This window comes from Solanum pennellii, chromosome 12 (assembly GCF_001406875.1).
Source record: "Solanum pennellii chromosome 12, SPENNV200".
Classification (NCBI taxonomy): Eukaryota; Viridiplantae; Streptophyta; class Magnoliopsida; order Solanales; family Solanaceae; genus Solanum; species Solanum pennellii.
This window is the reverse complement of record NC_028648.1, coordinates 36,507,064-36,520,910: the sequence shown is the minus strand read 5'-3', so window position 1 is coordinate 36,520,910 and position 13,847 is coordinate 36,507,064.

Below are 13,847 nucleotides of genomic sequence, written 5' to 3'. Positions count from 1 at the left end.
CGACAAGATTAGTTGAGGTGACTATCTAAGAGACTTTGATGGGGCGATTTATGTATGCTCATCTAGTGATACCTAGGTCACCGACTAGAGTAAAGACTAAGAGGGGTTTTGAAAGAATTTCTAGACTAACACCTAAGATTACTGCTATAAAGATTTTTACAAAAGTAAAAGTATCCCTTAAATCTTTATGCTGGGTGTACCATATGTGAACCACATCCTTATGTTGGTAGCATCATAACTCAACCCTACCATTACCAGTAACTAGCATTACGTCATTGACTTTCTTAACCTCATTGATGAAGTTTTGTGGGTCCTCACAAACTTGTGACCCTAGAAACTCAAGTGGATTCATCCTAACGAAATCTCGAACTCTTACTGCCACTGATCCATTTTATATTAGTAGGAATTGAACATGTTCATTGTTCTTATTGGTTATATTTTGAGCTAATGGTTTAATATGCATTTAGAAACTCTACATTCAAAACTGCGTAATTCTATAGGAACTTCATTAGCATTCTTTGCGTAAGCTCTACGATGAGGCATGATATTAAGTGCATAATAATGGAGTAGATAGGACATCATATCAATGCATGATAAGAATAACAAAGACAATGACATTTTCCGAAAACGCTTCGTAAGATGCCTCTCATTAGATATGGTACACTTTATACACATGAAAAGGACTCTACTTAGTAAGGATTTTCAAACATCACAGGATTTTCAAGACAAATGGTCTAATACAAAGGTATACTTATCCCGAGCTAACCCCGAGAATATTGTTACCCCATAAAATGCAATAACCTAGGCTAGAGCCTCACCTAATGAATATTGGAAAAAATGGTGTTTCCAGACCAATACTAATGAAATCATCTCAGTTTAGAAGTACTAGAGCATGAAAATCAATAAATGACCATAACGTCTGGAAACTAGTGAAATTGAACTAGTAAGTGTTGTTAGTTCTTGTGATGGTTCGGGAGTATCATATTGAGGGTAAAACTTGTAAAAATACTCCAAACAGGTAAAATAATTTTTTTGGATCAAAACGTTTATGTGATACCTCCTAAGGACCACACTAGGGGTCCTTGAGGTAGACCAAAACATTGGGCCGACATGCTTCCTGTAACAACCCTAAAAATGATTATGCTATGTGATACCTAATGTGTCTAGAATGCCTACGATTAGACCGGGTTCACACGGATTGATGCACATAGAACCAGACCTCTGAACCCTTGCGACATCCAAACCAACTAACTTGGGGAGTTACTTGAGCTTGGAATGGTTGGGTCCAGCAATGTAGGGCTCCCGAATCGAACATTTACCTGGATGAGTCTCTACCGAACTTAAAAAGGGGAAATAATAAGTTTGGAGTGTCTAGGGGTAAAATGGTCTTTTTCCAGGCTAAGGGTAGTATCGTACCTGACCTAAATATGTAATTAATTATTTAATTAATAAGATGGAGGGACATTTTGGGGAAAGAAAGCCGAAAATTGGCCTTTGAGTTAAGTCTTGCTCCACCCGAGTTCGAACATAGGTGGAAGCAATGATTTAAGTTGTTTTCATTTAAATTTTTAGATTAACTTTATTAATTAATAATTATTAGATGATCTAATAAAAAGGAAAATCAGATTTTTATTAAAAATTTGAAAGAGTCCTAGTTTGAAAAAATCCTAAACTAAAACTCCTAATCCTAGGAAAACTCTCACTTATCACGTCTATCTCCTCAACACTCACGATCAAACTATTCTTTATCTCACGTTCTGCCTAAACCACGTACAATAACAGAATAATCACCAAAGTATTTCACACACGAAGAACTCACAACGAAAATTACAAACAATCAACTAACCAAAAACGTTACACAAGAGGGAAGATTATTCCATCGCATTGGTGTTGAAGTTGAGGGTACTTGGACGTGATTTTTGGAGAAGGTTTTGGGAAGCAAGTCAAGGTTTGAACTACATAAATGGTATGCGTTTTATTACTCTTTATCCCTTTCCCAAGAGACCCTTAGGACTTAGATGAATCTACTCCGAAAACTAGGGTTGTTCCCCTGTACATGTTCCCTGTGACTAGCTCCATCGATTTGTAGGTTGGGTATGTTTGCTGGTTATATTAGGGATGTAATGTGATTTCGTGTTGATTATGTTCGTGTATGTATGTTCGGATTTATGAGAATGTTAAACATTCTGTCTGAAATTATGTGTGCAATGTGTAGCCGTGACATATACACTTGGTTTGTAGTTCGAAAATGACATGTTATGGTTGTATTCTTACATGCACAAACTTGTGTAAATCGTGATATTCATATCAATTATAATGTGGCTGGTTTGAATGGAAATTATTAGCTAAATGAATCCATGAAAATGCACCAAAAGATGTACTAAATTGTCGATGAATTACCCTAAAAGCTAACATGTATACGTTGATTAAAATGAGCTGAAAAACGTATGAAATTTCCAGCATCTTGTTGATGAGTTTCGGCAAACATAAGTGATGTAAAAATGATTTTTTGAGTGCAGACTCTTTATAGAATATGATCTTGAAAATGCACCTAAAGAACTAACTAAAAACTACTCCAAACGTATACACATTTAACGTGAAAGAGGTGAGAAAATAGTCTGCAAAAATGTGATAAAATTCCAGCACTTTGATGTTAGTAACGGTCAAGTTAAGTCAATTAACATGTTATAAAAAATGTAGAAAAATTAGTGAGGTCACTGAGGATCAAACCCATGACCTCACATTGTTAAAAGTCATAAAATAATGTAAGTTAAAAGAATGTGGTAAAGGGGATTCGAACCGTGACCTTGACTGGAATATGTAACTGTGAAAAGAAAAAATGAGAGGAGTGGGATTTGAACCCATAACCTCTTGGTCAGACTTAAGGAATTATATGAAAATAGAGGTTGAGGTGTGTGGGAATAAAACGTACGACCTCTAGGCTGATTAAGGGATTTAAAGACAAAAATAAAGTGAGGTTGTGGGGATTGGATCCCTTACCCTCAAAGTCAACTCGGAAAAGACAAGGAAAAAGAAAATAAAAGAAATGAGGTTGTGGGGAATCGATCCCACAAACCCTCGCTCCCAATGCAAGCGAATAAGAAATAAAGATAAATAAGGAAATTAAAAGAAGGCGTTGGGGCTCGATCTCGGTCCCGAAGTCATATGGATAAAAATATAATAAATAAAAAGATGTAAGTGTTAACCATGGGATTCGAAACCAGGTTCCCCTGTCCAAACTCCGTATTGATACATAAGCTATACGTGAATAAATGATCAAAGTAATGTTGCCCATATAGATCGGAATCGAGATCTTGGCATACATACAAGATGCATAAGTCTTGTACCATATAATCTTAGAAAGTTATGAATCACTTAAACGAACTATAAATGAACCCTGATGTCTTGTATGTATACACCTATACGTCTACCATACGTTTAAAAGCAAGTGAACCTAAGATGTATGAAATGAAATGATGAAACCCCAGAAGGGTTAAGTAAGAGTGTCAAACACACTAAATGGCCAAGTGCATTGCCATATGATGAACTGAAATTCACATAATAAGGAGAGAGTAATTATGTAGATCAAATGTTCTGAAGTTAATGAATGTAGTGACAACATGATTAGAGCCTAATGTAAAATATGAGAGAAATCTCAAATGAGCATAAGTAAATGTTACCAAAATGTACTCAGCTATGAGAGCGTAAAGTTAATATAGAGACCAGTCTCTATGAACACTCTAATGAATGTAATGAAGTTAATGCATACTTAATACTAATGATGAGATGAGAAATCATATAATGAGCTATGATGTCCTCATCCTAGAAGCTAACTTCCATGATGTATGAGTTTAATGTAATCGAACTTTATACAGAGCACCGATAGGCTAGCTATGAGCGATGATGCCTTCCATTAGGAAGGGCGGAGGTTCACGTAAATCTCATGAGATTAGAATGTACGGCATGCCGGGTATGGGTCTCCTTATATCTCCTAGTCTTTGGACCTATACTGCCAATATAGGGATCTAGCAGATTTCCATCCGCTATATACGCTAGCATGTTTTGGGTCACTTTGGGCGGTAATTCCACCTCTTTTCGGTGTGGGGCAGACACTGGATCTCATGATTCTCACATGATCTATGTTTGTTGAAGTTAAAGTTCCCAAACAATGAATGAGGCCAGCCTCAAATGATGCACATAAAGAAATGAATGATACCGAAAGTGTTAGGATAGGATAATCAAGAGGTGAACTAGACATAACCAATGACACTAGGTCACGCTTGATCATTACGCAGCGAACCCGATGAATGTCTTAAACTACATCTTAGGTATAGCTGGTGTTTCACTAGCCTATGAATGAAATGAAATTAAGTACGTATGAATGAATGAAGTAGACTCTGTGTTTTCTAAAGAAGGCTCCCTAGTTGAGGTCCCATATGTTGAGCCTTCCTTTTTGGGAAGTCTTGATGTCAAGTCCATGATTCCAAAGTTTCATGGCATATGAACGAATGATATAAAAGATGTTAAGTGATATATGCAATATGTTATGTGCTATGTGTAAGCTATTATGTGCTGTGTGCAATACGATACGTATGATGATGCATGTTACTCTCATGGCATGACTATCCTAATCAAAATTTTGCATGTTCACTAACTTTCCTAATCCATATTTTGTATGTCTACTGACTTAACTTTCCATAAATCATGTTGTTAGGAAAGAGCTAATTCTAACTCATGCATGTCCTTGGTGTGTGATTTCATATACCCATAATTAGTACAACTGTGTACTAATCCCATACAATATATACATTTAGGTGAAGGCACAGGTGGATGTTAGAGCTAACGGTACGACGTTGCAGCTACTGGACGTGGAGCTTACATCCGAACTTGGTAGGTCCTCATGCTTTCGATGTTGTGTACCCTTATTATCTATCTTAGATGTAGGCTTTAGCTAGTGGAGAATATTCCACGAGTTTTCCATTTCTCATTTGATATGAGACTTTGTATTGGTTTCGTTTTGGCAAGATTACGTTCAATGCAATTATGAACTTCTTTCATTTGAGTATCTCTACATTACATTGTTGATTTGTGAACGCCTATGATGTTAAGTATAATATGTTTCACATGAAACAAGAAACCAAAAAGTTCAAATTTTCCGCTAAAATTAACCTAGATGAAGTAAGTATGACGTATGTAGGCTTGTCTGTGATCTCCGAGAAGTCAACGATGCTGGTCTCGTCTAGGGTCTAGATTCGGGTTGTGACACTTTCCAAGGCAGCAAGCATTGCTTAAAGAAGCATGACCACGTCGCTTACTAGATCCACCAAGGGATAAAATGTTGGTACGCATCGCGGACATTGTTGTGTACTACTCTGCCCCAAAAACATATTGCAAGAATCTTGCGGGAATAGCTCCTCAATGCGGACTTGTTCCCCGATAAAAATTCCTAAAATTAAACTCATGTTTGACTTTATTAAAAGGTCCTACAATGTGAGTGGTATTTTTTGGTATTTTAGGGGATGGATATTATTGATTTTAAGTTAGTTTTACCCCCACTTTTATCCATCCAAAAAAAATCCCCAAATTGAATACCCAAATGCTCTCACCTTTCTCTAAATTCTCTCTCTACCCAAACCTCCATTGAAAGACATTGATGCTTAAAGAAGAACATCAACTATCATATACTCAGTTTTATGGCTAAGTCTTCATTAATGTATGGATTATTTAACGCTTGGGATTCTTTTCTGCAAGAGTTCCCTCCAAAGAGGATTTCTAAATCCCCCCAAAATCAAGGGTTTTCTATACATATGGGTCTTCTATGATAAAAAAAAATTATGAATCTATTATGATGAATTATGAATACTTATGGATGTTTAGGTGTATAATGATGGGATATTGTTGTTGTTCACTTGAATTTCTCCTTACTCATGTTCTTCCCCAATTTCTTAAATCTAGGATCTTGTTTCATTAATTGGTTGAAGATGATGCATTATCAATACTATATTGGTGTTAATTGTGTTATTACTTAATGGATTTCTTTATAGTATGTATTTCTTTCGATTTGAGCTAATTCCATTAAAAAAACCATGAATGTCCCTCTTCTATTAACCCTAAATCTTGAATTATGTTGATTAATGATTAGAAGTGATGTAATTAAGCATGTTGGTTTATAATTTAATATTGTATGATGATGATATTTGAATTTATTGGTATATATATTACGGATTTGGGATGAAGTCTTGAAAGGGGTTTCCTTGGAGGCAATTTTTAAGATCTTCAAGTTCATGAACATTCTATTGTAGTGTTGTTGGTCTATCTCTGGTAATATTGATTTATGGAAGTTTGAATGATGAAGGTATGAATGTATGATCATGCTATGAATATGATGGTTGTGAGATGATGATACATGTGCAATTATGAGGTGTTAAATGCAATTCCTTTGTACTTCTTATTGTTATGCTATGATGTTATGTTCTCACAAGATGTTGGGTTTCTGATGGAAAGACTTTCTCATCCCAAAACCTATGAGCTATGAACAAGTAATATGAGGGATTAAACTCCTAAGACCTCTGTTATTAATTAATGTTAATGAAGACTTAAACACACTTCAAAAAGGGAATTAACCAATTGAACTTGACAATAAGGGGTATTTCCCGAAGGAAGAAAGGTTCACCCGATGTTCTCATGAAGTGGAATTATAATTCTAATTAGCATAAAGAGGATTTCTAGTAACAACATCCTAGTTCCTTAAATATGTGTCCCTATAGAAAACCTTTTTTAATTGTTCCACCTAGACACTATATGAATGTATATGTCTTACCTTGGAAAGTAGGAGACCATTATTTCGGTGTAAGGGTGGATGCGACCAATTTCAATGTAGCTCAAATGGTCTATGTGTGTTCTGGCAAAGTTTTGCAAATGTGAAAATGAAAGAATAAACGTAAGAAGATGAACACTAACTAGGACTACTTAATAGGTGCCATTTAGTGTAGGTAAGGGTATGGGACTTTACCTATACATTGAACAAGTGAACCTTGAGAGATTTCTAGGGTGGGTTGTTTATGTATATTTGATATGTATGATATTGATTTCACTTGATATACATGATGTTTGTCTCAATTGGTATTCTTGACTATACTTTTTATGATGATGTATGAGGTATAATACAATGCTTATGATATCTTTGTTTGTTTACTTTGTTTATGTGGGTTATGAGATTCACATATACATTACACTAGTAGACTTGGATTGGGGTTATGAGTAATGTCTTATGATGTATCGATGAAATGGACTCTAAACATGAAATGTTGATTATGGCATTGTTATGATGTTACTCTTGAACATAAATTTGAATAATGTCTTATTAGTGTTGTTATATAGAATTGCATATGTTCTTGGAATGTGCATAAAGGCTTTTAATGTGAACATAGAATGTTTATAACAAAATGTCCTTATACGCATGTCTTAAAATGTTTTACTTTCATATGTATCCATACTTAGTAGATGTGGTTTGTACAAACCCATATTACTTCTATTCTACATAAATGTAGGTTCAACCCATTAAGATGCTTCAATTCCATTTTACCAAGAAGCTTGGATTGTTTCCCATGCTTATGAGTACTCAAGTACGAGGACAAAAGCCGATGAATCTAGATTCAATGTTTTTCTATGTTTAATGACATTGTTCTATTTCGCTTATTTAAAGGACTATGTATTATAAGCATTATATGACTTGTAATAATGTAAGCTCTAAGTCTCAATTATCATATTCTTTTGTTTATAATGTCATGTGAGATAAGTATAGTTTCTATTTTGATATATGTGAACTTAAGTTGAACTTCAAATGGAAAGTTCTAATTTTTCCACTTTTTATTCTATCTATGATGCAATGATATATGCTAAAACCTTGTATAAGGCCTCTTCGTGGACGAAGAAGATGGTTAAGACTAGGGGGTGTTCTCGAATCATGAAAGAGACGTGGACATGAGTGACCCCAAGCTAACCCTGCTAGCATAAATAGAGCTAACTATTAATAAATTGATGCAGAAACTAAATGTCATAAAAATAAAAGTGATGGGGAATACCATGCTAAAATAAAATATTTGAAAGCTAAGAGTTTAATACAAAAGAAATGTCAAATTCAAATACTAAGTTGAACCTAACTATGTCTGAAATGTCCTCAAACTAGCTAGAAGTGTTGGGAAATGCCCTAGCTAAATCTAGCAAAACAATAACTAAAAGACTGAAAAACTGAAATAACATGATTATTGTCCTCATAGAATGAGAATTCACTTCTGATGTTGAGCTAAATTTTGGGAACCTACCAATGCGTGAAAGCGGAAACCTAGACGTATCTCATGAGAATATGTAGCGTAGAGAATGAAAAGGTATTGAGCATGCAAGATGTATTTAATTTGAAATAACATATAACTGAACAAAGTATTAAAGCAATTATATAATCTTAACATGATGAATATACTAAATATTGAAGTAATGGATGCAATGATCTAATTTATAACATGCTGCGATTGAATATTGACTATACTGAAAAAATGGTCTATGCAATAGGGATTAACTAAACTGTGGGAGCTACTAATAACCATAAATTAAACCACATGATATAAATAAGGAGTCTGAGTTATACACCCCAACAAGAGAACCCAATTAACCAGATAGAGGTATAGAGGCATGACTGGTGTGATTACTAAATAATGCCCACAAAGGGAACTTACAACCTATGTGATGCATAGTACTAGGACTATATAGGAAAATGAACCTAGTCCAACTCGATATTATACTACTCCTTATATATTGAGTAATTAACACGTTCTGACTAAATTTTAGTAATATACCAAACAACTCAAAAATCACATGCAAACTTAGCATGCAACATTATTACAGTGAAAGTGACACATTCAAAATTAAGACATGTAAATCTAAATTGCTAAATTATTTGACCTAGTATGTGTAATTCATCAACTAAAGAAAAAGATACCTAGGGTTTTGAAAATTATGCAAGAAACAATTAATAACATGATAGTGTTATTTGGAACATGTTTATAACTAATTCATGATAATCTGCTAAAATTCTACAAATCGTAGGTCTTGTTAAAATAAGGGAATGAAGGATCTAACTGAATTATAGGGGCCTAATGTGCGAAAGGAACCTACAAGTTAAATCCAACTACGTGGTGACGAAATCAACGCAGAAATATTTTAATTTCTCAATCAATGGAATCTTATTGTGTTTTAGAAATAGGGTTCTGGACTTTGTTTCTCTTTTTATGCTTTAATTTTTCAAAGTTTTGGCGAATGATTTGACATAGGTAAGTTCTAGCTATGTTTCGAGGCTCAATATGACCAATACCGCATGGTTTCAAGCTAAAACGGTGTAGTTTAGGTGCCCAATGAAATAGGCAAAGACCAAAAAAGGCCTTACTTAAATACTTTAGGAATCTCAAATAGACACGACTGACAGACTCTCTAACTATTTGATGGTCCATGCTGGTAAACCATTAGTCATAACTACAGGCTAGATTTAGGGGTATCGATCCACGCATGCGGACCATGGTCCGTGGTCTAACCTACAGTCTGTGGGTCCGGCTGTGGGACAACCCTTACACAAAATTCTGGGGCTGAGTTTTTGGGTTGTTGGATATGTGAACCACAGTCCACCATCACGGGTCGTGGGTCACCCTATGGTCTATGGGTTGCGACTGTGAGTTGCACCTGCAACTTCTTAAAATATGCAATGAGGTCTTTTCAGGAACGAGGTTTTACAATTTTATTATACAAAGAGAACAAATACGAGCAGGAATTGATTGCAATTATTGATTGTAATGTGTGTAAGTTGAGAACTTAGGAGATTGAGTTCGTGAATGTTTAATTGAAGCATAATTCAAGTGAGAAAGCTACTTTGGAAACCAAGAAGGATATAAGAGACATTATCCTCAATTGTTCTTCGATTCATATACTACTCTATTCCTTCTACAACCCATTTTCCTAGTTTGTCACTCGAGGACGGGTGAAAAATAAATTTGTGTCTATAGTAATGACCGAGTTTCATCGTTATAGAAAACACAACACGGAAACTTTTTGGGTCAAAAAACATTTTCATCATAACTTGAAATTTATCAACCTAGTCCAGATTTGGATAAAAATATAGTCATTAAGGAGTAAACAAATCTGGTAACAATCATGTGTTTTAATTATGATTCTTATTACATGAGTAATTAGACAAGTCATCGAGGAATCCGTTCAACTTTATGAAATAAAATTTGGGTGAATAGAACTCCCAGAACTAATCTTAGGTCTAGCAGTATTTTCTGAGCATCATCGGTTGAAGGTGTGTTGTGAAATAGGGGTCTTGGAATTATTAAAATGGATCATTGCTTTATGCTAGCCTTGTTTGGTGGTGGTTTTGGTCGCATTAATGGTGCCACTGATGTTTGTTGAGGGTCGTTATAGTAGGCCAGCCGTGACTTAAAGTCGTAAATAAACCCCAAAAAGTATTTAGCCTAGACTTTTAGATTTTAAATCCATGGAACGAACCATAGGACATTTTTTATCGTTAAATACCATTATTGAGGCTAAAGGTAAGATTCTAACTCTCCAAATCCGTTTTCAATCCGTAGACTATAATCTAATGGGTAATTATCAATGGGGGAGGGTTTTGATCTAATTTATATGTTGGGAACAACCCTATTTTTGATACTTCGGATCCTGGGTATGATCTAGGATTGTTAAAATTGTTAGTAATTAGGGTAATTAGTTACTGTTTATTGATTACAATATTACATTGGTAGAGTGTAGATCAAGAATAATTGGATCTAATCAAGAAATAAAAGGATCAAGTTTTTCATGGTTTCAAGTTTGTTTTGGGGTAGGTGATGGTTGTGATATCATGATTGTGTTATGTATGTTTGTTCATCCGTCATGATGATGCATGTATGTATGCAAATATTGCATCATTTGTTACACCTTTTGTAAATGAGATAGAAGAGTAAATATATACCATGAATCACTTCGTGATTGTATGATTATTGAAAATACACTTGTGAATGTTATTGTGGTATGTTGATGGATTAGTTTCTACATTCTAGCATAACTAATTGTGTTAGGTTTCCATATTCTGACATAATTATCGGATCAGTTGTCTAACCACATTTCTGCATAAAGATGGATCAGATACCACATTTTTGTATTCTTTCTATTTGGGTTTTGGGTTCTATGAGAGGAGAAACTAATTATAATGAATTTTCATTTATAAGCTTGAGATAATCGATGTTTTATATGTTCGGTATTTTGCATATCTATGATGTTGTATAAACTTATTTATGTTACAGTTAGTGGGATAGACACATGATCCTACCAGTACTCGGTGGTTGTCTACTGATACTGCATTTGCTATTATTTTTGTTTAGTAGATGGCATCTTTAAATGGCTATTTACAGTACTCGCTTAAAAGACCGGTGTTTGTTTGAAATCAAGGGTGTGCTAGTTCATCTGGGTTGCCTTGGGACTCTGCTTATGTTTGTCTACATTTCGGACCTAGACTGGTTATTTAGATTCTTCATATGTTAGTTGGGTTGTACCCATTTTTTTTGTTTATACTTGGTTCATTTTTGTAGTTTTGGTACATAGAATTTCAGGTTCTAGGTTATTTTCTTCCGCAATGTTTAGTTCGTAGTTAGATTCTTGTTGAAGTTTATGGGAACTTCGTTATTTCGTTTGTTGTTAGATTCTTGTATAAGTGTATGGAAACTTTGTTATTTAGTTATCTAAACCTACTTATTTAGTTTAGATGGAATAGTTGGCTGATAGTTATGGTTCCTTTATCGGTGGGTTAGTGTGGGTGTAACTCATGACTGTCAGGATCTTGAAAAGTGTATATAATTTTGAAGTCTTATATCTCTTTTTGTAATGTAACATAGAGGCACACAAAAGGTTAGTCATATTAACATGAATATGGAGGAGGTTAGGAAAGTGAAAGGTTACAAGAATAATGGTTATAAAGTTAGAGGTTATGCAGATTATAATATTTTCATAATGGACGAAATTCATGGATATAATGGGATAGAGTAAATTCATTGTGTAGTGTAAATTCACTATATAATATCTTACAACACTCCCCATTGGATTTCCATATATAATATGCCTCGTAAAAACCTTACTAGGAAAAAACCCATTGAGAAAAATCATACTGAAGGAAAAAGAGTACACATATCTTTTAATACGCTGTAATGTTGGCTCTTTAAAAACCTTACCATGAAAATCAAATTCGTATAAAAGTATTGTTAAGGAAAAGAGTACAACACATAATTTTCTCCCCCTAATAACCATTTTATTTCATATCTCAGAGACAATACATTCCAATCTTGTATAACAACTTCTCAAATATTTATGTTAACAATCCTTAGTGAATTACAAGATTATCACTTGAATGGGTCATTGAACATCTATCTCACCATTTTGTTGGAGATCGCTTGTGAAAAAGACTTTTGGCTAAATATAAAGTCTGATATCTGTGATTGTTTCCTCCTGTCAATCGAGTTATATATCATTTTCATATATGGTGGCTAGAATATCCGTTTCGAAAGAAATCACATGTTTTTGTAATATGATAAATAATTATTCCAATTAAACACACTCGTAATTTCTTTATAGATCAATATTGTATATGCATGATTTGATTCTTTGAATTCCAAAATCTTATTGTGCTTCCATATGTAAATAAATAGTCTATTTGCGATCGAACTTTATGCAGATCAAATAAATATTCAATGTCTTGAAATTGTTTCTGACTCAGAGATTGATCATTTCAATTTTATTGAAGTTTGCCTTTTCTTAGCAAAAAAATTAAATGTCTTATATTTGTTAATTTTGTTAGTTTCTTGTCATAGATTAAAAGATAATTTGGCAATAACTTCACATAACTTTAATTATGTATATAAAATAATCTTCTAGCTCTTAACCAAAAATCAATAAATACACCAATTGCACTAATACATGACATATTAAATAATTATCATGATATCAAAAACATTTTTTTTCTCTGTTAAGCAGTCTCAAAACCATTAGGTACCCAACAATTTTTCTTTAAGACCTTTTAAATCCTTCGGGGACTTTCATATAACCTTCATCGTCTAGTTCGACATTATAATAATTTATAATGCATATTTAAGTATTTCATCTATTGCCATACTGAAAATAATCTCATTGTATCCACCACTAAAGAATATAGCTCCGTTTAATAATATCTGGATTTTTGCAAAAAATCTTTATGCCTCGAGGCACAAACCGCACTTTATATTTTAATGTTATACTTTCGCACCATGAAAATTTGTACCACACTGACATTATTTAAACCATTTTCTTGAATCATTATGGGTTAGTTCGGGAAAAAACACATCCTTACAATTATAAAATTTGAGCAGCACCTATTAGGATAAAGTATTTCACTTTGGCACATAAACTTCTGATCAATTCCAACTCTAGTACCAATAACAATGGTCTTGATGGGACAATCACGGGAGTCTTTTTTGTCCATTTTTCTTATAGAAGGAAAAATATTGTGTATATATCTCGACAAAATATGAAATTTCTAAGAAAATTGTAAAAGCATAAGAATTTTGTGTTCATTGAAAAAAACTCGACAAAGATATTTGTATGCTTCTCGTACTAGTGATGGAAGAATCTTTGTTCTGTGACTGTAGATATGCCGGTATTGATGTGAAAATCATTGGTGGAATTTAGACACTAACTGGTTTTCTCAAAGTAGGAGGCCTTTAATGTTCTTCACTGCAACTTTGGAATGTGAATACATTCGTGTTATTTGATAATAAAAA